The sequence below is a fragment of the Haliaeetus albicilla genome, chromosome 12 (genome assembly GCF_947461875.1).
Source record: "Haliaeetus albicilla chromosome 12, bHalAlb1.1, whole genome shotgun sequence".
Lineage (NCBI taxonomy): Eukaryota > Metazoa > Chordata > Aves > Accipitriformes > Accipitridae > Haliaeetus > Haliaeetus albicilla.
The window spans coordinates 5,853,006-5,874,499 of NC_091494.1; the positions used below are offsets into that span (position 1 = coordinate 5,853,006).

The 21,494-nt window shown below is 45.9% G+C and overlaps 2 long non-coding RNA genes across 2 annotated transcripts in view; one reads left to right on the top strand and one right to left on the bottom strand.

The window, feature by feature from the left end:
- The first annotated feature begins 7,565 nt into the window (after nucleotides 1–7,565).
- The window catches only part of LOC138687981 (uncharacterized), a 37,287-nt gene continuing 23,358 nt past the window's right edge, over nucleotides 7,566–21,494 (top strand). The window contains exons 1-8 of the long non-coding RNA XR_011327018.1: nucleotides 7,566–7,661; nucleotides 13,436–13,668; nucleotides 13,746–13,822; nucleotides 16,333–16,406; nucleotides 17,254–17,350; nucleotides 18,341–18,439; nucleotides 19,355–19,427; nucleotides 20,002–20,095. This is a non-coding gene — a long non-coding RNA (uncharacterized lncRNA). The remainder of the gene's footprint in view (nucleotides 7,662–13,435; nucleotides 13,669–13,745; nucleotides 13,823–16,332; nucleotides 16,407–17,253; nucleotides 17,351–18,340; nucleotides 18,440–19,354; nucleotides 19,428–20,001; nucleotides 20,096–21,494) is intronic.
- LOC138687982 (uncharacterized) lies at nucleotides 15,646–18,171 on the bottom strand. Its single transcript, XR_011327019.1, has 2 exons — nucleotides 18,069–18,171; nucleotides 15,646–15,786 (listed from the first exon to the last, which is right to left on the bottom strand). It is a non-coding gene; the product is annotated as an uncharacterized lncRNA (long non-coding RNA).

Consider the following 21,494-nt stretch of genomic DNA (forward strand, 5'->3'; position numbering starts at 1 on the left):
AGGCAAATCCCTAAGAGCCTGAAAAGTTTTTTGCCCCAAGAAACTAAATGAGAGTATATGTAGAAGGAAAAAGTATCATCTCTGGCTATATTATTTACCATGTCAACCAGTGGGGAAGCCTTAGAGAGGATTACTGTGTAGTGGAAAAGGCTTGGTTTTCTGTGCATGCTTTAATGACTGGACCTTTGTTCTACCTTTTAACTGTGACCATTTAATAACTATTTGACTCACTTTGCCCTCAGCAGGATGTTGCATGTAGCTTCACTGTGTTGAAGAATACAGTCAAAATTAAAAATGTAATTTAATGATTCAGTTGGTAACAGACAGATTACCCAATAGCCTGCCTGTGGAGTGGACCTTCGTAAGCATCCTTCTATACAAGAATGCTTCCGTAGACAAAAATTAACTTACAGGCATTATGCGGTAAGTTCCCAAGTCATCTCCTCTGCAGTCTTTAAATCCTGTGTGAAAAATCTCTACTGAATGTTTAGCCAACAGCAAAATGAAAGAAAGTTCTCTCCTTTAACAAAAAGAGATGGGGAAGCACATTTAGATATCTTTGCACAGTGGATCCTGGGAAACACATGAGTTGGTCTCTTCTCTGAAGAGTTCAGGATTTAAACACAAGTCGGACTCGAGGTGGGAGGGGAAGCCGGCTCTGGGAGGAAGGTGACATGCCTAAAGGTGGCACAAGAGGACAGTAGCAGAGCTGGAATTATACCCCAGGCCCCCAGTGCAGCAGTGCTTGTGCACTGTGTCGGCGGCAATCCTTGCAGGCTTTGGCTGCTCCCTGAGGTTTAACAACTGCATTCAGATGTGGGCAAACCCTATGTGGAAGGACATTATTATCTACAAGCCATCATGGTGGGTAAAGAAACTGTAAGAAGCAATTTTGTATACCCAGAATAATTGAGGAGGCCTCCTGAGCTTCTCTTCAGCTCGGGAGAAGAGGTACCTGGAGGAGGCAGGTAGGTGACAGCCATGGTCTGGGCCAGAGCAGTCAAGACAAAGAAGAGAAAGCATGTTGTGACTGAATATATCAGTGGACTTCAGTTCTCTGGACTTGAGCTCAGCTTTTGCAAGGAAACCTTTCCTACCAAAAAACCCAGGCTAGCAAATTCCCCCAAAGCCCTGTTTCATTGGAGAAGGATCTCTCTGCAGGATTGTAATGTTCGTCTAGTCTACAGGTCCCCACTAGACAGAGGAGCAAGGGAAATGGAGGTTTCAGTTTGAGAGAAAATTATCAGTTGCCCTGAGGGAAGAATTACAGGTCTTTCTGCCTGGTCTCTGAAAACAGATTCATTGGACCTGACTCTCCTGGCAGGCAGGGGTAGGACAAGAAATAGTGGATTTGGATCGTGGTGGGAAAGATTTAGGTTACATGTCAGGAAATTGTTCCTGTAGTGAGGATAGTTTAGCCATGCATAGCTTTTTTTAGGGTTGTTTTTTTTTTAGTAGTTTTATTAGATGTAGAAGTTGATGATGCTGTCTATGGTTGGAAGCTACCAAGGTAGACCTTACTGCTCCACACTCTCTCTTACCCAGCGTGCTTTGTCAGGGTTCATAGAAAATCAGATCAAATGAAATCCTATTTTGAGTGTCTCGTGCCAGGCTTAATTCCTTGTGCTGTGCCTCTCTGTGAAAGGAGTCAAGCATCCTTAACTGTAGCAGCCCTCTCTGGAGAGATAATTCTTTTGTACCTCTACTTGTACCTGTGCCCTCTGGCTTTCTCTTAGTCTGGCCTATTCCCAAAATGACGGAAAAATGTGTACACTCCATCACAACAGAAATAACAACAGGAGGCAAAGATTCAAGATGAACATTGTTCTTATGAAATCTTCATTTGCAGTTAGTTTGCAGCTGTTTTTTAAGAAAGAATAAATTTACTGTAATAGGAGTGAGTCAGCATGGATATATTGCAGGTAAATCATGTCAGACTAATTTGATCACTTATGCTAATGAACTAACTATCAGTCTAGATAGCATAAATCTATCTGATTGTCCAGAAGGTTTTAAGAAAATTTTCCGTTATGGATTATAGTACAAACTCCCTAAATGCAGGTTAAAATAATCTATTACTGAAAAGGGTAAAATACTGGCAAGAAGGCAGAGTCATGGCTTGGAGCTAAGGGTGAGTGTCAATGAGGAGGTGACTGAAGAGCAGGTCTGCTGCTGGGGCTCTTTAATATTTTTATTAAAGATTTACGCAACACTGCAGCATGTAGGATCATTAAATTTGCAGATGATACAGAGCTAAAGGGATCGGGCAAGACTTACTGGTCTTTTTTTGCAGAGAAATTGCTTTTTGGCAGTATAATCTTGCTAAATTATGTAAGGAGACTCAAAACCACAATATGATCTTGACTGGACCAAGATGCTCAATGGCACTTGCAGCACCTTTAACAGAGAACTGGAGGTATGAACTGGAGTCTTTTCAGTGGAGATGGGGAGGTTCGTATCGTAAGGTGTGGTGGAGGTATGGGGGTGAGACGAATCACAGCAGGAGGACAGAGATATATTTTTTCTTTCATTTTTTAATTTTTTGAGTCCTTAATACACTTTCAGCGTAAACATTTGCACAGCAGTGTTTGATAGGAAGTACTGGGGGTGGTCATGCTTTATTATAGCATATAAAATATATATTCTGTTTGGCCATGTTTTATTATAGTATATAAAATATATATTCTGTGTGTAGCTGATGTAGCAATTATATCTGAGAGAGGTGGTATTTATGTCTCTGAGTAAGGACTCACCTGTTCCTGACTACCTGCAGTGGAAGAAGGGGGAACTGGATACGAACAAAACATTCTTGTTCTCATGTATCCACAGTTAACTGGGAGCAGATACTACACTTCTAGCTCCTGTCCTATTATAGCACACAGCAACATTGAAGTGTAGCCGTATCCTAGCCATGTTTAGCTGTGTAAATATTACTCTTACCATACCTATCACCTGAGCTACCAAACTTCACGTTCAGCTGGGTTTCTGGTTTTAGGTGCTCTTCATTACACAATGTCTGGGCAACATCTTGCCAGTCCAGGCAAGAAAGGGACTTCCTCGGCTTCAGCCTGCTCCCATTGAGTGCGAGACAGCTGAGCTGTCCAGCAGGCAACACTTGGTGCTTCCCAGCAGCTTTTCTACCAGTTTTTAAGAGTGATGTGATGACTGTGCTACTCCAGTGACAGTGTTACATACGCTCTTCTTTCTGCCGCTCTGGGAAAAAAAATGTTCAATCTTTGGAAGATGTACTATAACTAGCGGCTGATTTGTCGTATGAGATTCTGAGTAGGGGAAGAGTGGAAATTAGAGAAGAGTGGTTTTTCCTCTATCTTGGTCTCTGATTTAGATCAGCTTCTGAGGCAGTATTCATTTCTGGGAGAAGAGTGATGCTTTGGGGTTGAGATTTTTGCAATGGGAGCAACCTTTTGGGGCAGTGAATGCCTGTATTTCAAAGTTAGTGTAGATGTTTAAAGGTGGCCATTTACACTGACAGTATACCCAGATGTCATATTCCTGAATTCTCTGCTGCTGAGAAGCTGAACTGCAAATCTTCAGACATCTTTTATCATTAACAGAAGGGCAAAAAAATTAAAATGTAAACCACAAAATAAATCTGGCAAATAAAGATAGAACCGAAGAAAAAATAGGAAACCCCCATGTAGTAGGTATAACTCATTCTTACTGCCAGTTCAAAATCAGTCATAGCAGGAGAATTTAATGATTGTTTAGTGAAATTAGACTTGACACTAGCCAGTTACCTTTTATTTTGGTTGGTTGAGATTTGCAATAGTTTGACACTCATTAGAAATCACAGTATCCTGTTTTAAGGGCAGGCAAATTAAGATTCCCTTTCTCTGTACAAGATTACTCATCACACCACAGCTACATGCTAATTGGAAAATAACTATTGAATGAGCAGGTCTTATACAAGCTGTCATCTGAGCATGTCAGGTAATGTACCAGAGGTGATCTCGCAGAGAATTTGGTCATGCACACAACAGCTAAGAAAAAACTGTTGAAAGAAATTAACGGTACAGTAACTTATCAGATGCAAAAATAATTATTAATCCTTAATGATCCTGGTAATTTCTTTATGGGAATTCACCTGACCTTCTGTTTACTTCAGTGCCTCCAGCATGAGAACACATGGTTCCCTATGAGAACCTCAGCCCCTGCTTTTTTTAATTCAGAACCTGCCAGTGAGTTAGAGCCAAGCCAGGCTTCCAGGGAAAAGACCTCTGAAGGCTGCACTCAAAAGGCAACAGGGTAAGCTGCTAGCTCCAAGCCGCACCACCTTCCATCTCCTGCTAGAGGAAATCTTGTTTAGCTAAATGAGAACAGAGTATAATGGGGGAAAATTTTAGTTAATTCTTGCAAAAAAGTTGTGTACTGCAAAGGGCTGTCCAGGAAGCATCATGAGGTCTGGCAGGGAGATAAGTGGATGCAGAGAGAGGCTTCCTAGCGGTTACACCTGCATGAGGAAGCAGCAACGTGTGGTAGAAGCAGATCTGGGGAGTGAAACGTTTGGTGCTGCTCCACTATATGCTTTCTGGGGAATTTACTTGGGATAGGTCTGAGCTGGCTCCATGGCTTTGAACGTTCAGTAGCAGCTGGGATGTGTTGTGTGGGTCTTTGGACATCATCTTGTCATTTAGTTTTGTCTGAAAGGAATACAATTCTGCAGCGTGGACCTAAATGTAGTAAGTGGGGAAGGTTAGCAGAGTCACCTCAAAAGGGCTGTCCTGCTCCAAAATAAAGCAAACACCAATACAGCTGTAGGAGAGTCTGCAGGAAGCTGGTCAAACCAGCCCCTCATTCCTGGAAATAGCTAATGGAAGTTAATCTGAACATGCACAGCCTATTTTATTGGTTTTGTAACATGTTCACTCTGAAATGCTTTTGTTCCAGGGCAGCGATACTTTGCAATCAGGAGGTTGCTTGTTTTGTGATTAGCATTGCTGTTGCCCTTGAGGGAAGGGATGGCACTGTCTGGACAGGCTTTGGATCCATCAAGGAAACTTGTATCTGGTACTCCACCTGAGATCCAGTCTACAAGTGGAAAAGTTGCCTGGTTCCCACTGATGACTTTGGATTTAGGAGCCAAGAGATGAAGTGCTGTGTGGGGCACAGCATCAAATGAGAGTGGTGAGAAGTGTGGTTCACCCTCTAGCTGTGATAAGAGTTTCCAGCCACAGTTTGGCAGGAAGATGTACAGGTAAGATTAGCTTTATCAGTTTATTCTCTGCAGTGCATTCATTTTTTATCTAGAAAATACACTCCTTGTATGACACTGCCCAAGTCTATGTGTTCCTTGCATATTCAAACAGAAGATGAATTTTCACTTCTGACAGTTCAGCTTGCAAAAGCAATGGAGAGATGGAAAAAAGACCCTTCTGCATCAGTGTGATGATTGATCACTTTCTATTTTTGCTCAGATGCCAGGTCTGGATTTGAAATAGAAAAGTAGTATGCTATTTTATGGAGTTACTGTAGGAGGGGGCCCTGAAGGAAGAATGTAGAGTGCTGTAAGACGGGGCTGGAGAGATCAGACAGGAACCAGGAGAACAAAAGCCGCCACTGTTAAGAGATCTGGGAGTTGGTGTTGGATGAAGCAAGGCCTCCCGCTGTTTCCTTCTTACTGTTGCTGTGGCCAGGCTGGCATCACTGTGCAAGGGGAAATGCAGGCAAAGAGCTAATCTATTGAAACAGAAGGACAGACTTAGCTTGAGAAGATGAGCATGCTGAGCTGGTTTCTGCTCTGTTACACCCTGAAACCTCACTGATATCTGTACAGTTCCCCAGCTGTAACTAGGAGCAGACAGGGGTTCTTTATGCATTTTCTCCAGAGCCAGACTGGTGAGGATTTGGTGAGGACTGGAGAAACTGATACTGAGATTTTCAGCTCGGCAGGAGGGAATCTGTGTCTGCTTAATTTGGGAAGAGACAGTCATATAACTTACAGTATGTAAAGCTTAAGCAGTGGAAGTATCCCCCCGAGCATAGCGTAGAGTTCGAGGCAGCTAGGAAGAGTCTTTCAGGCTGCCTGAGCCTTTTCACAGTGTTTCCTCCATTCCTTCAAATACAAAGAAATGCCTGCTCCGAACAGTTTGTGCAAGAACTAGACTCCAGTCTAGTAATCTAGGGATTACGACGGCCATGTTTAGTCTAACTGCCTATATAATTTCTCCCAGAATATGAGTTAAAGAGTGCCTTCTGAAAAACAGCTAATCTTGTAATTTCACCTTCACTGCTGTTTCTGTTATGTTTTATTTCAAGGTTAAATTTCTAATTGCCAACTTCTGCACTTGTCTTGGAAGAGGCATCGTGGTACCCGAAAGCCCCCTCTCACAATTGCCTTCCCCCATATTAGTGCCTGTAGCAGTAATCAGATCCTGTTTCAGTCATGTCTTTGATAAGCTGACAGTTTTGGGCTCCTTCAGAAGCACGCTGGACAGCTTCTGTTTCCCAGCTCCAGGGTCATTTTCTGGCTTTGCCTGAATCGCTTCTGTATTTTCTCTTCCTTCATGAAGGAGGGAACATAGCCTGAACATGGCTTTCCAGCAGATTGTCACTGGAGCTGCGTATGAGAAGGAATGCTTCCTGCTGGGGTCTGCAATTGCCCTTTCTAAACACCGAGGGATCAGAGGAGTCCCTTTATGGCAGCTTTAGGGCTACGGCAGATTGCTGTGATGTCCTCTAAATCCTTTTCAAAGCAACTCCTTTCCAAGGCAGCGTCCTGTAAGTGTAACCTGCATTTCTGGTTTCAGATGTCTTACCTTGCATTTGACTTATTAAAGCATGTTTCATTGGAGTGTGGCCAACTCTCAGTTATTTCAGATTGCTGTATATTGATAGTCCAGTCCTGCTTGTTGTTTCCCTACCGCCAATCTTGTTGGCATCTGCAAACTTCGCCACAACAAGGATTTATATAGCATCATTTAGATCATTGATAAAAATATTGAATAAAACGGTAATGGGAGTTTCACTCTTCTTTTATCCCAGATACTTCTACCCAGTGTAATATTGCTGTACATTTATTGAATTGTGGCTATTGGAACATCCAGTAAATATGCCTTTGAAGAATAGCCAGTTTCCAGGAATGCTTTCCACCTTAAATGTATATTCCCAGTCCATTATGCTACCAACTGAGGTTAAGGCTTGGGAAAATAGAAGTGTTAAATGCATAGGTGTGTGCGTCACTGCCCGGTGCCAGATTGTTTGCACAAGTGTAACCAGATCATGCCCTGTGGTATCTAGGCAACTTGCCGGTTTTTAGATCAGGAGTTAACTCTTTGGCCTTCAGAGGTCCAGCAGAAGGTTTTCCCATGCAGATTGCAGCAGTTTCTGGGCTGAAGGCATTATTGTTTCTGAAGAACTTTTGTTCCTGGCTTTAGGAGATGTCTAGGAGCTAGCTTCTGGGTTGAAGCTCACCACAATAATGCAACTTTGCTTCATGCCATCATGTGGAGAGGAAGTGACAGCCATGCTGGACATACATTCTCCTTGCGGTGGTGCCCACGTTGTAAAACAGTGTTAATACACATTTTGAATGTTTCTTTTCAGCTACCAACCTGGATCTCAGTGGGGAACAGGACTGCTCTGATTGCCATGGACTGAGCTGGATCTGCAAGCTTATCCAGAGCCAGTCCAGGTGCCCATAGGTAGGTGCCAGCGTTCCCAGCACAGCAGTGCAGGACCTGTTCTGCAGTGCTCAGTCTGTCTCTGAAACTAAGGGAGTTTCAGACTCTGTAACAGCTGTGAACGGGGAGGGCACCAATGTGGCAGAAAGATACCTTTGCCCTCCCTCAAGTTTTGTGGGTTGTTCAGGACCTCTAACGAATGCAGCCCAGGAGCTCATTTAGATCCCAGGTTGTGAGGGGTGCAAACCCAGGTAATTGTTTATAAATATCCCTTCGCCTCTAAATCTAAAGCCAGAGCAGTTATCACCTGGGATAGGTGGAGGTGTTGGCGTGGTAGGATCTGCACCTTTTGCAGACCTTCCTAAGAGGAGAGGTGTCACTGCTGCAGGTGGGGACAAAGGCAGCTCTTCTGACAGCGATTGTGTAGCAAATATCTTTACAGAACTGCATCTCAGAATCTCAGAACTGCTCAGAGTGCCCCAGCCAAATATCCCCAGGCTGGTACAGCAGAGCATGAAGGAAATCGTTGGATATTCAGAACTTGGTCTTTAGCTATACAGGACCTGAAAGCACGGGCATGTTTGTACCTCTGGGGAGAGAGGTACGAGGAAGCAGGGCAGCCTTTGACACAGAAACAGGAGCATTCCCTTGCAGAGCTGGAGGCAGAATCGTCGTTATTAAAAAAAGGTGGCTTGGCCTTCAGGGAGACGTTTGAGCTGCTCTGGTTTGCAGACCCCTGGGTCTTGAGTCCTGAACTCACGGTGGGGTTGGCTCAGCACAACAGACTCTGAAGGACAGTTGTGGCTGGGAAGCTCTGGTGCTGCCAGCAGGAAAAGGTCATGTAAAATAAATAAAAGAGAGTTCCTTTGACAGAAATTGAGGAATACTTCTGACTGTACACAAATATTGTCCAACTGCTTAATTTCAGGCCTATTGCTCATGGCATAGAGGCAGGAGAAAATAAGAAGGGAAGGCGACTGAAGGTAGCTCCTTCTACATTCAGCTCAGTGCAACCTGGGAAAGCTTTGGGCAGCCTATACCCCATCTCTGTCTGCTTTTCATTATTATTTTTATAGCCAGAAATAAGAACTTTATTGGCTTTATTCATCTCCTGTCAGATGCCCAGTCAACATCTGGCAATACAGCAATTCCCAGAAAGTGCTGACCTAGTGAGATCCACTGGAGCAGGAGGTGCTGAGGAAGGTCTCCATCCCCCCTGCCATCCCTGACTGCCCTTTTAATTATCTTCCCAGCCAAAGTAGGATGTGTACCCCCACCTCACCCTTGCTGCCTGCCTGGATTTCAGAGCACAAGGCTCCTGGGAGCTCCTGTGGCTGGAAGGCACCTGAGAAAACATCTAGGGCATGGAGGATAGTGGCAGGAGGAGCAAAGTGGGAGACAGGGCATCCTAAAACTGCTCCTGGATCCATAGAACTGATAGTGAGGGACTGCATCCTTTTCCAGGGCTGGGGTAGGCCACTGCATGGGGAGGAGATTTGACAAATGGATCAGAAAGGAGTTGTGGACCACGTGCAGTGCCTGGCCAGTGTAAGAGGGACACACATGGCAGGACAGAGGAGGTCAGCTCGCCCTGCTCCCATATGCCCTTGTTTGGATTTGCACAGGACTCAGAACTTACGCATAAAAATGCAGGGATCCTTCCTGAAGGGTTTTTGATAGAGTTTCCTGCAGGTTAGAGGATTTTAAGATCTAGCAGAAAATTGAATAGAGAGGAACACATTTTTATTTACTTCCGTGCATATTGGTCTCATAATAAAATTCAGGTGTAACAAGCCAGAGGCCAGTTCTGTTCTATTCGGAGATTAGCAGTTGCTCCAGCAGGCCCAGCAGGTTCCCTGTCAGATCCCTGGGCTCCCACAGTGGATCTCTTGAGCCCCCTTTTCCCACACGGACCCACCCTGACTTCTCCCTCAGGTGTGGGTGGCTTGGTTTGTGCTGAATTGTGGTACCTGGCTTTCCACATCTTGGTTTTTCATTGCTCCGTATCTCCTAGATTAAAGCTCCAGCCAGTCAGTCAGGGCAGTTCCTCCCTCTTCTCTGCTAGAGTCTTCTCCCCACATTTTGGTCTTTTTTTGCTAACCACCTCCATGGGAAGTTCCCTCCTGTTCCTGTGGCACTCTTGTCGCTCCAGTTGCTCTCCTCTCCCAGAGAGGCTGCTGCCCAGTTCTGTTATGTGCTCTTCTGCCCACATATCCTCCTCAGGCTCTGCGGCCCCTCTACGAGCTCTTCCCATACCTCTACCCTGAGACAGCATCTAACCAAGGCCACTTTGTGGTTTCAACTGTTTTTGTCACCTAGTGCCTGAGGGGCCTTTGCACTTTGGTGCCCATGAAGAGAGCAGAGTGGGTTCCCCCTTCCTCCTGCCCAGAAGTGGAGCTTCTTGGGGAGAAGGTAGCCAGGGCAGATGGGGTACAGCTTTTCCCTCCTTGTGCCAGAGCTCAGCTGGGCCAGCTGCCCTCTTGGTCTTGGCTGTTCTCCCTGGAGTAGCAAACCCTGCTGGGACACAAGGACACAAACCCTTGTAGCCCTCAGCGATACTGGGTGCCTGCAGCCTGGTCCCATCCTGGCCATTTTTGGAGCATGCAGTCTTCTCAAATGCTCTGTCAAGTCCCCAGAGCTGGGTATCTCTGGTTGTCCTCAGCTCCAAATTCGCAGTGAGAGATACGGATCATTTAGAGAAAGGGTCCTGGCTGAACTGCCTAATCAGATGCCCACTCATGTGAGCAAATGCCACCAGTGGGAGCTGAGGCATCATAATCCAGCCCATAATGCTCCTTTAAAGACATTTCAGCAGCTCAATTAAGTTTCCACTTGTGTGTTTTCTTTTTCCCCCCTTTGCTTTCATGGTCATTTAAAACAAATAAAGTGAGCAGAACATGGCAGCGTGATAACCACCATTTAATTCCCTTCCCACGGGTCTCCAGATTATATGGTGATTCAGCGGCAGCAGGGGGAACATTTACGGAAAGGGAGGCGGGAGCTTCCCACAGGGACGACAGCTCACAAACCAGGGCCCCCAAGCATCTCGGAGGAAATACATGCCTTGGGTTTTCCTTTTAAATACAATGGATATGGTGAATGCAGCGCCAGAGTCCAGGCCTTGGAACAGAAGCGGCCACCCGCTCCCCCACTTTTGTGGCGTCCCCATTCTCATTGCATGTCTCACTGCCCTCGTTGTTCTCACATTGTGAAGTGTGGACGAAGACCAATGTTCAGGATACATTTCACGCTTCTGTGCAAACACAATATGAGATGAAGAATTCATACCCTTAGACAAGGAGACGAGAGTGTATTTTCTCATAATAAGGAAAAGCAGCCAGATTGGAGCCTGCCAATTTCTCTTCAATGCTCCCGACTTCCCTAGGAAGTTCAAACAAGCCTATGCTTTTAAACAGGCAGAGAGAAGTATATTATATTTAAAAAAAAAACCACACCAACAAAACCCCCACAAATCCTTTTGGATCTTTTTTGCATTATTCTCCCAACCTCTCTCTTGGTAGGTGACTTTACCAGCTCTCCCCCATTTGATCTGCTGGGACTGCAGTGGTGGCAAAGGAGAATACCATGTGTTTTATGTATTTGCGAACAATTAATAGTGGTACCGCGTTTCACTGGAACAGCATGTAAAACGCACCCCAGGAGGGGAAAAAATAACAACTAACCAGACTGTTAAGCAGTCCGGAGCTTTTGCTGTCCTGTAGGAAAACACAACGTGGGGATTTGCTTATTCATCAGCAGCAGTAAATAACGGGCGCTCACCTTGAGCTCTCCTTCAGCCACTTCTTCTCCACAGCCTCTGTGCTAGCAAAAAAGGGAATATTTACTGTAGTTTGGATGACAAATTGTGTTTTTATAGCTGTTCAAATTTTAGCTTTTGTTTTCTCCCTAAATAGCGCTGTTTTCGTAGCTTTAGCTTTGTCTTCCCCAGCATCAAAAGCCTCTGCCTGGAGTGCATTCTGCCAGTCTGACACTGAAAATTAGTCCTGAACCATTTGCCTGAACCTGTCAACCCCACATCATAGCCACGCATTGTGCATGCAGGTGGTTTGGTCTGGGAAGGACGCATAATGGACGTTAGTCATTTAATACATTTATAATCTAATCTCTCAGAACAGCACTGTCAGCAGTTTTTCTTGCCCCTTGTGCAGTACATTGAGACACGTTTCCATCCCTGTGCCCATGCCAGGAGGAGGTACTGGCTCACCCAGCACCGGGGTGGATGGCTCCCAATTCCCTTCAGCAAAGGCTACAGCGGCGTCGACTCCCCCGTGCCGCCTCCTGCCTGCGCCTCTGCCTGCCCTGGCAAGGCAGGACCCATGTCTTGAAAAGTGACTGTCTGTCCTCTGAGCCCCTGGAGCCCACGGCCTCTTCACCTGGGCTCAGACCCAAGAGTGTCTGCCTGACAGCTCCAGCTGCACCAGGAGTCTCCAGCATGTGCCTCACCATCGAAGGTTCACAGCATCCCTTCTTTTCATCCAGACATCGAGACTTTCCATTGATCTCGCACAAGCTGAGTCTAAGCCTGGAGGCACAGAGGTTACAGAGCTTTTTTCCCCCAACCATCTGTGCTTGAGAGTCATCCTGTCTTGTATCTTGTATAATTTTTCCAGTAGGGAAGAGACAGGCTGGGCAGCGTGAACTGGAGACTGCCGTATGCCTTGGAAGTCCCGACAAGCCATGAGTGGCCAAGACCTGCCGAAGCATGTTGACCGAGAGAGCTGCAGACACTGGATTCCTAAAACCTGTGCTTTACCTAACACCTTCATAAAGTTTCCTGAATTAAAATGATTCAGGAAACGCATTTTCAGACTGTCAGTGAGATGCATTCATCACTCCCCTGAATATGCACCAGATTGTTAATGCTTCGGGCCAAATACCATGTCTTTTTTAATGCCTACAAAATGTAGTGCAAGTTGCTGGCTCTATATTTATAATAATTATAAAAGTAACGGGAGTAGCTGCATTCCTATAGGCTAGAAATGGCCAGGCACAGACAGAAAAAAATGATTCATTGTTGCAATTAATGCTTGAGCTTGCACCTGTGATTAATTAGCCTGGCGATAGCACTATGCAAAAGATCAGGGTGAGAATTAATAGGGAGACAAGCACCGACTTTTAAGATGGTTAGACTACTATTTAGTGCTCTTTCCTTGGTCTGCCTCTGCCCGTTTAATTAAAGGCAATGGCACAGGCTTGCTACGCACCAGTAGACCCATAGGCAGCTGGTGCAGAATATTTATATAACAGTGTTCGGTAGAAAACTTCAAAATTAAATTCCCATCCAGGTCTCTAAATATAGTTTTGAAATGTCAGAGATGCTAAGAAGAATGCTGGCGCTGGATGGGATCGCTGTCAGGAAGAGGCAATAGCGTGCCAGATTTATACTGGTCTAAATACACAGGTGACTTTTCAGCTCTTGTTTTTAAGGGAGCCTAAAATGCTTTGATGGACATACTTCATCTGGTGGAAGGCAGAGAAACCAACAGGCACACATGCTACAGATTTGTACACCTGTAGGTGTCTATTGCAGATCCCTGCAGGCAGCCGTGCGCTTGGATTAAAGCTGTTTTAAGTGTGATCCAGCACTGCCGATGGGTTGGGTGAGCGCCAGGGTTTAGGTGTGATGGCTGCAGGGGGCCAGGGCAGGAATTGTGTGGCTTTAAGCAGAACCCAGTATGTCATTCCCCTGTGATGATGTGTTCCCCCTCATCTGGAGCCTGGCACACTGTAAATGACATCAGTGTACAAGTGTCATCTTGATGTTTCCTCCTCAGAGATACCACTGAGTGTGAATGAGAAGGGAGAGGGTCTGGAGAAGAGAGTGTTGATGGCTGCAGACTGATCAGATGCTATCGGAGAGAAGAAGGATGAAAGATGTTCCACTGAGATCTGCCCAGGGAAAAGCTCTCTGGAAAGGGCCTTAGCACCTTTCCTGGAGCATCACGTCAGTGGCAGGGCTGCGGTTTGCCTCTCTTAAATGACCTTTTGCAGACTTTGATCTCACAAGGTATTTCTTCTCCTCCCATCCTCCTTTTCCTCCAAGTGCACCACTCAGTGAGGAACAGCTTTGCTCTTTTTTAATAGGTGACTTTGATGGGTGAGATGGAGCAGGGGCAACTCCCAAGAGCCTGCAAGTTCCTGTGAAGCACCAACCTTTTAAGGTGAGCCCTGTTGGCAAAGTTTCTCCTCCAGGTTTTATCCATCACTCCTTCTGCTGGCTCATTATCTTTCCCTTCTGCATGTTTGTGCCTTCCACCACCCCAATTCATTTTTCCCAGTTGCAGCAGCTATTGACTGGTTTATATAGATGGGGTTTAACCAGTCCTCCCCCCCGGCTGCTCCTGAATCACTGACGAGGCCTGTTTGTCTGTTCGCACATCAATCTGAAAGCACATGCAAAGTTATATCTTGGCTGACTTAATTGTTAGAAGCTGCAACCCCAATGTCTTTGTAAATAAAATAGTTTAATCTCATGGGGCATGCCTGGTGGAGAGAGTCGAATAAATACATCAATATGTAAATAGATCCACAAGAGGAGGATGAACTGGGACTTTGCAAAACTGATAAAGCATCTTAGGAGACGTGTTGTCACTACACTTCTTGCATATTCTGATGAAGCAGACAGTAATGCTGGATCTCAGCCCTGGGTTGCGGGAGAGGAAGGAAGCGGGGGGGGGGAGAAGTGTGGGCATGAGCACACCGTGACTGAAATTCTTGTATGGATTGATTTGACTTAAATATATTCCAAGGCTGGTCTAATTGCTAGTTTAGTCTCAGGCTTTGATTTTCCTGTTGCTTTCACATCTCTGCTGCTGAGTCTTTCCTGCATTTCAAGCAGCCTGATTGGGGGCAGCATCCAGACCAAGCTGAACCTCTGTTAGACCAAAAGAGATGATACCTGTCCTTACTGAACCCTTCCACAAAGCGTTTGCAGCAAAGTGGGCATGAGTTAAAGGCAGTGAAGGTCAGACTTTTGCTGGATGGGTGTTTTGCCTGTGTAACAACATCAGAGGTTATTTTGGAAAACAAAGCACGAAGCTTTTGGGACACCTTGTTCATGATGGGCCTGTGCTGGTGTGACCCTCATCAGAGATCTTCTTAGCAAATTGGGGGAGACCAGTTAAACAAAGCACGGACAGAGGAAGGTGCCGTGACCAATTTGCTCACGCTGACACACATCCTGCAGGATCCTGCCTGCTGCAGGACTGTCTCTACAGGCGACAGCCCTTACTTTTTCCCGCTGTGTGTCATGCGCTGTGGTGCCCACCCATGGGAGATGCTGCTCTGCGGCAGCACCGTTGCAATTCCACCCCACAGATTCGGTTCACGAGCGGCAGCTCTGCCTGCCATGTGTCAGGCAAGGGGAAACCTGTCACCCACCTCAGGCACTTGAGCGCTTCTCTGCTGATTTCCAAGGGCAAGGAGAGGAGGGGAAACCTCCCACCGCATTGTCTGGGGCACTGCCTCCCTTTCTGTGGGCTGAGCTCCAGCCCTTGTTTTGCAGCACGCCATGTGGAATTTTATCACCTTCAACAATGAAATCTGTCACCTTCAAGCTGCTTTATTGTGATCTGGGGACTTTTGCCCTGTCCGCTGCAACGCGGCGCTGGGCTCCTGCCACACAGCGCTGCATTCCTCCCCACGCCATCGCTAACATCTATCGATCAGGCTCCTCACTGCATCCGACGGTCTCAACTTTAGGGACCACATTTGTACTTGTTTTCTCACCGGGATCAGATCGTTAATTGATCTTCCTTCTTTCTGTTCGCCTTCCTTCTGTCTCATGTGCACCTCAATCCCCTTCTGATGGCTGCTTCACCTCCCCTCCCAGCCCCTCTCCAATGTGGAGAATAAAAGCCAATCAGATATGCAGTATAGCCAGTATTCAGGACGTGATCTGATATTTTATAGAAGTACAAATACACGTTTTAAATTACTATACCTTCATGTTGCATCAGTTATAAAAATACACATTTGAGTCAGATTAACTGGTGTATCTTCTCTCTGAGAAAGCAATTTAATAGTAAACTCAGGGAATGGCACCTCTTCAGCAGACATGGCTTGGATGTCACAGCTCTTGAAGTGTGTTGTTGTGGGAGGCTTTTTTCTGGACAGTTTGGGAAACCTGGTGTGACAGGACGAGATAAATTGACTTAATTAATCTGCATTTATTATATGCTAAAATCAGAATACTTTTGCTTGCTACTTTTCTGTAGCTTCTATTGTAGATGCATTTTTGGTTTAGGGGGCAAGTAGTTTCATCTGAAATGCAGTGATGTACATTTGCATACATATTTGTATGGGCTAATTAAAACCTTACCATCAGAGTTAATTTTCTGCTAATAATTGCTATACAGCAAAATGGTTGTAACTTTTTGGAAATGTTTGCTTTGGTGCAGAAATCTGAACTTTTTGTAAAATCATTTGGTCAGATCTTTGCAGTTTAGATTTTCAATGAATAATCAATATTTGCAACAAAAGATTTAAACAAAACAAGGTGTTCATTGAAGTTTCTCTGCAGGAAAAAAATCTGTAACGTTTATTATGAAATATAAAGAGGCTTATGTCTTGAGTTTCATGTGCCACAGCTTATAACAGCCCTTCAGAAGCTTGAAGCAGGTTTTTTTTCATTAAACAAAATGTTGCATTCCCCCTGCTGCATTCATTACAGACAGCATATTGGAAGGTGCCTGTGCCCAGCAGTTCTGGCCTGGAGGGCTGCTCTCATCCATCTCCGTCAATGCCGTGAGTTCTTTCATAAGCAATGGAAATATTTATTTCAAAAGTGGATGCATAAGGGATGACAGCAACATCAGAGGTGTGAGGAACAGCAAAGGGGGAAGCACATTTTTATACATCTGCCCCCTGAGCATCTAAGCAGGGAGATGGCGACTTTGAGAGAGGTCCCTGGTGATTAAGGGTGGAGTTGATGGTGGGTGCAGTTCTTCCCCCAAGTCTCCCTCTAGCCAGTGGTCTTAACCCTGACCTATGAGAAGTCCTCCCTCTCTCTCAACTGCCTCTGAGCAGTTGCTTACACACTTGGACATTTTAGGAAACGATAGTGGTCTCTAGGGCTGGGAATACAAGAATTTCCAGCAACACCAGCGCAGAGCTGGGGGAAAAATCTCATTACTCAGTGTCCCTTCAATTGTTGGATTTGCCAGAAGTGGGACTTGCAGGCCAGCGCTCCAAAGCATTGCTTCGGCAGCCAGACAGACTTGGAATAAAGAAATGCTTTAGTCATGTTTTCATTCCCTATGGCCAAGTTCCAGTATCCAAAATGGGATTACCAGAAGTGAAATGCAGTTGAGTTTCGCCTCTGCCGACCTTCAGCAGCTGCTGTTCCAGCCCTGGGTCCCTGGAGAGCTCTGGGGATGCACCTCTGTACTGATGTGTCAGTCTGATATTCCTGCCTTAAGCCTGTCCTAAGATGAGATGGCCAACTAACATACCTAACTGCAGAGATTTTGTGACAAGCTGAGGGAAACCTTTCCTCCAACACATACAAATATGTTTTGCAAGGCAAAAATAAGCAGTAATACAAACATCATACATCCCCCCCCCCCCCATCTTTTTTTCCCTTCTTTTTCAGGAAAGCAGGAAGAGGCAAGAAAGGATTGACACTTTATCCCACTGAGGGCTTTTTCTAAGATGCCTGCTGGGAACTCTCGCTGTATGTTTCTCTTTAGGTAGTACCTCTTTTGATTTTCTCACTGCCTTGCAAGTCACACTGAGGTGCCTGGAGAAGGTTTTGCTGATTGCTTATGAAATCCATTCTCCCTTGAGGATCTGCTCTTTCCATCTTGATAAACTTTTAATTCTTGCTTTCTAATAACACTGAGGGACTGTGTTTTATGCCTTTATGACGGTTTTGTGATTGATGTTCATCTGCACTTGCAGAAGGAGACCAGTACCCTCCTTTCATTTTTGACAGAACATCGGCACAAGCGCTCTGTATCCTTTTCCCTTCTTAGTCACGTATAAATGAAAGAGAAAGTAAAGCGGATATAATCTGTCCAGATCTGTCAGTCTGGCTCACTTGTACTCTCTCACCATATTACTAAAGTTCTGACAGTGTTTCTGTCCAGCATGGCACATGGGCATGTGTTTAAAGGACACAGTCAGCTTATTTTTGATATTGTTCTGGTATCTTCTTTTTATTCTTGGTTCTGTACACTAACGTCTGGGATATGTGGAAGTAGCTGCTGTAACTTGGCATGGGAGTAGATTGCTTAAATATTACCTCACAGAGTCAATGTAAATTTATAGCAGATAAGACTTGGACCCCAGAGGCCTTTTTTAACCCATTATTGTCTTTTTTCCAATTCCATTCTCTCTGCTGTTTCTGATCTATTATTTCCAGCAGTTTTGAGATGAACATGACTCCTGTTTTATGCTTAGACTGACCTTGTCTGTGATACCGGAACAGTTTCCACAGGGCCAGTAGAGAGATCTTGCACTTATAAACATGCATCTATGTACACACAGAGGCACCCACCACTGGTGAAGGATTTGCCAGTATAAGAAATCCTGGAGGAAAAACACCCACAATGATGAATTCACAGAAAATACACAAAATACTATACTCAGACAGCCAGGGAATATCATTCACCAAACTGTGACACCGTTCTCATAGAGTAAATGCCATTTCCCTTTAAAAATCCATTTTCTTCCCTTAGGAGAAAGGACATTTAGAGTACCTGTACTGAAAGGGAGAAGGTGGAAGAACCTGTGAGCATGCCCTGCTTCCTGTGCTGTTACGCAGATTCTAAACACAGGTTTGGTTATTTCTTACATATATTTATTTTTCCTCTCTGCTTTTTTGCTTTGAAATATCGGCTTGCATTCTCAATGAAGAACAGCTGAGAGATCAGGAAAATGGCTTAAGAATTCAGCGGGCTGTAAGCTATTTGGATTTAAAATAGTGCCTGGGAGAGAGCTTTTTACACTGCCTTGCTAAACAATCCTCCTTCTGTCACCGTCTGAGGTTGCCGTCCTTTGTTTGTCATGATATCGCCTTCCCTCTAACTCTCCAGAGCCTTCAAGGAAAGGAAAAGAAGGACGAACGAGGCTTCTTTTCTTTTTCATTTTTAAATCCCCTCAAGTCCTCCTTTAAAAAAAACCAACACAACCCTTGTGGGCCATCTGCCTTTGGTTTAGTTGTGCTTCTTGGCTTTGTTTCTTCATCATTTCCCCCTCCTTGCCCCTTTGCCGGCACCATTAAGCACTCAGGGATTGCTGCGCAGAGGCAGCTCAGCATCCCTGGTCTCAGCTACAGCACTTGTAGCATCAGAGCCTGCTCGTTTGACTATGGCCGGAGCCATCTCCGCTGCTGCCTACAGAGTCTTTTTTCTTCCCTCTCCCAGGATCTGCAAAAGCAAAGCTGTGGCTGGTCTGCCGGGGGGGTGCAATTCTGGCAGCAAGGCAGAACAAACGAGGCACCCCGTTGCTTGCCCCTGCTGCTCCTCGGCAAAGGCGGGCAGGCGGTGGTGGGGATCGCTGTCCCGCCGTGTGGCGAGACCTCCCGTGCCTCCCTTGGCACCCACTGCCGAGTGGGCAGGTGGCAGAGGGAGGGTCCCATCATGCTCGGATTCCCGCTTATTCCCTCTGCAGATGCAGAGACAGGTGGGAGGAAGCACAGGGGTGTCCCATGGTATAGGCTGGCGGCTCATCCTTTCGCCTTTGATTTGCAGCAAATCGAAGAGAGGGCGACGCCAAACGGACGGCTCTCCCAGACGGGCTCAGTGCCACGCACGCTGGGGGCAGGTAAGGCGGCCGAGGGGCCCCAACACCTTTTTGTCACAAACCTTGGATGCACAGGAGCTGTGAGCAGGACCCACGTGCCACCCTTAGCTGCAGCTCACCCTTTGCATCCTGCCAAGGAGAATCTGCCTGCAGGACATGCAGGCACGGCTTCTGGAGTGTTTCTAACACCATTTTTGTTCAGAAATTCCTGTTGTTGTTTTTGCTGACCTAAGCGGGCTGTATCTCTTCCAAATGTTTCTGACGTTTCTCACAGAGTAATCTATTAATGTCGCAGACAAGGATTCTGCTGACTTCAGTTTGGCTTCTGTTTCCCATTGGATGGGCTCCTCTCTTTATGGGTGAATGCCTCAAGCCAAAAAGAGAGGGAAAAAACCCTAGCCCCTGAGCTAACTGAAAACAGGCCCAAAGGGAAGCGCTTTCCAGCCGCATTGCCTCTCACTGGCTGGCTTCTGTTCTGTGCTTGGGGATGTGCCAGACTTCAGTGCCTCCGTGCTTTTGATTCCTGTTTATCCCTGGCAACATGATTGTCTATAATTATATATAATCTCCCCCTTGTTTACTCTTCTTCCTCCAGGTCTGAATGCAAGCTCGATGGCAACTCTCTGCTCGGTCTGCCAAGGCTCCAGCTCAAAACGGCTTCTCGGCATCCTCCACCTTCTTTTTCAAAAGTAACAAAGCCATTTGATTTCCTCCCACCCCTTCTCCGTGTGCCCCTGCGCTCTTCCCCTCCCCCTCGCTGGCACTGGGGTTATTTATACAGAATGTGGAAACAATTTGCAGGAAAGCGAACAATGTAAGCTGGAGTGAGGGAAGGGAGACAAGTTTATTGTGCACACTCGCAGCCCCAGAAGTGAAACGCTGCTTTTTTTGCAGGGGGAAGAGGGAGTCGACTGTTTTCCTTTCTTTCTGCTCCTCTCTTTCAACATCTCGCTGAACCGCTTTCCATCTTGCCAGAGTTGGGTCCAAACCAGAGCAACCAGATCTGAATGCGTGTTTTGGAGGAAGTTCAGGTTGGATCCCTCCCTGCATCACAGCTTGATGAGGCAGTATCTGTGTACTTAATCCTCTTGGAGGTTTTGCTCTCGGATCATTTCTGCTCCTGGATTAGCATTAATGAAGAGCATGTGTGCTTCAGAGGTCCTGGTCCAGGCCCTGAGAGCTGCAGCATTGCTAAACGCGCTGTTTTCTGCCTGGGTGTTACACATAGCTATTCTGAAGAACATTTAGGCTGAAAGAGAAGATTCCCTTGGAGTGAACGAAACAGGAACCTTTTGCAAAGTCTAATTTCAGTCTTTCTCCACTCACCCTAAAGATGAGGTTTTCAGAACATCCCAGCACCTTGCTAGCACCAATATGCTTTCTAAATGTGTCTTTGTAAATCAAGCAGTTTGCTTTAGTGCCCACCAAAGAGCTGAGCTCTGCTGGAGCTTGGGAATGAAGCACTTGCGGTTCTCAGGTGCAGGGTATAAGCCATGGGAAGCTGAACCAGCATTTGATTTTGTACCGTTGAGCAGGTCTGAGGTCTTCAGATCTCGCTCTGCCCTGGGCTCAATTACTGTGAAGTCCTCAAAAAGAAGTAGTCCAAACCCACACATCTTTTGGGGAGGAATGTTGGTGTTGCAGAGGCAAGGAAATGTTCTCCACAGGTTGCACATCTGAGCAGAGTGGCTGCTTTGGCAAGCTCCTCCCTTCCCGGGAGCTTGCAGCCTCTCTTCTCAATAGCCTCAAGACTTGGGATGTGATCTGGGCAAGTTGTGCTGAGCTGGTAGGGCAAGGGCCAGGAAGCTGCCAACTGGCACATCATGTTGCTCTCTAAACTGGGCAAATTTCTGGCCGTGAACTGGTGCAGCAGATAAACTGTGATCTGATGGCACAGAGGGACAGTTGGAAGGAACCTGTAGTGGGCTATTCCTCCCTGAGATGTTGCATCTTCTCCACCTTCCAGTACTTACTGCTCCTTCTTAGTCTTTGTCCATACACAATGTGTGAACTGTCAGTGTATGTTTGTTCTGTAAAATGCTACATCTGCTCTGCCACACGGAATGGCAAGTGTCTCTGTGGACAGGC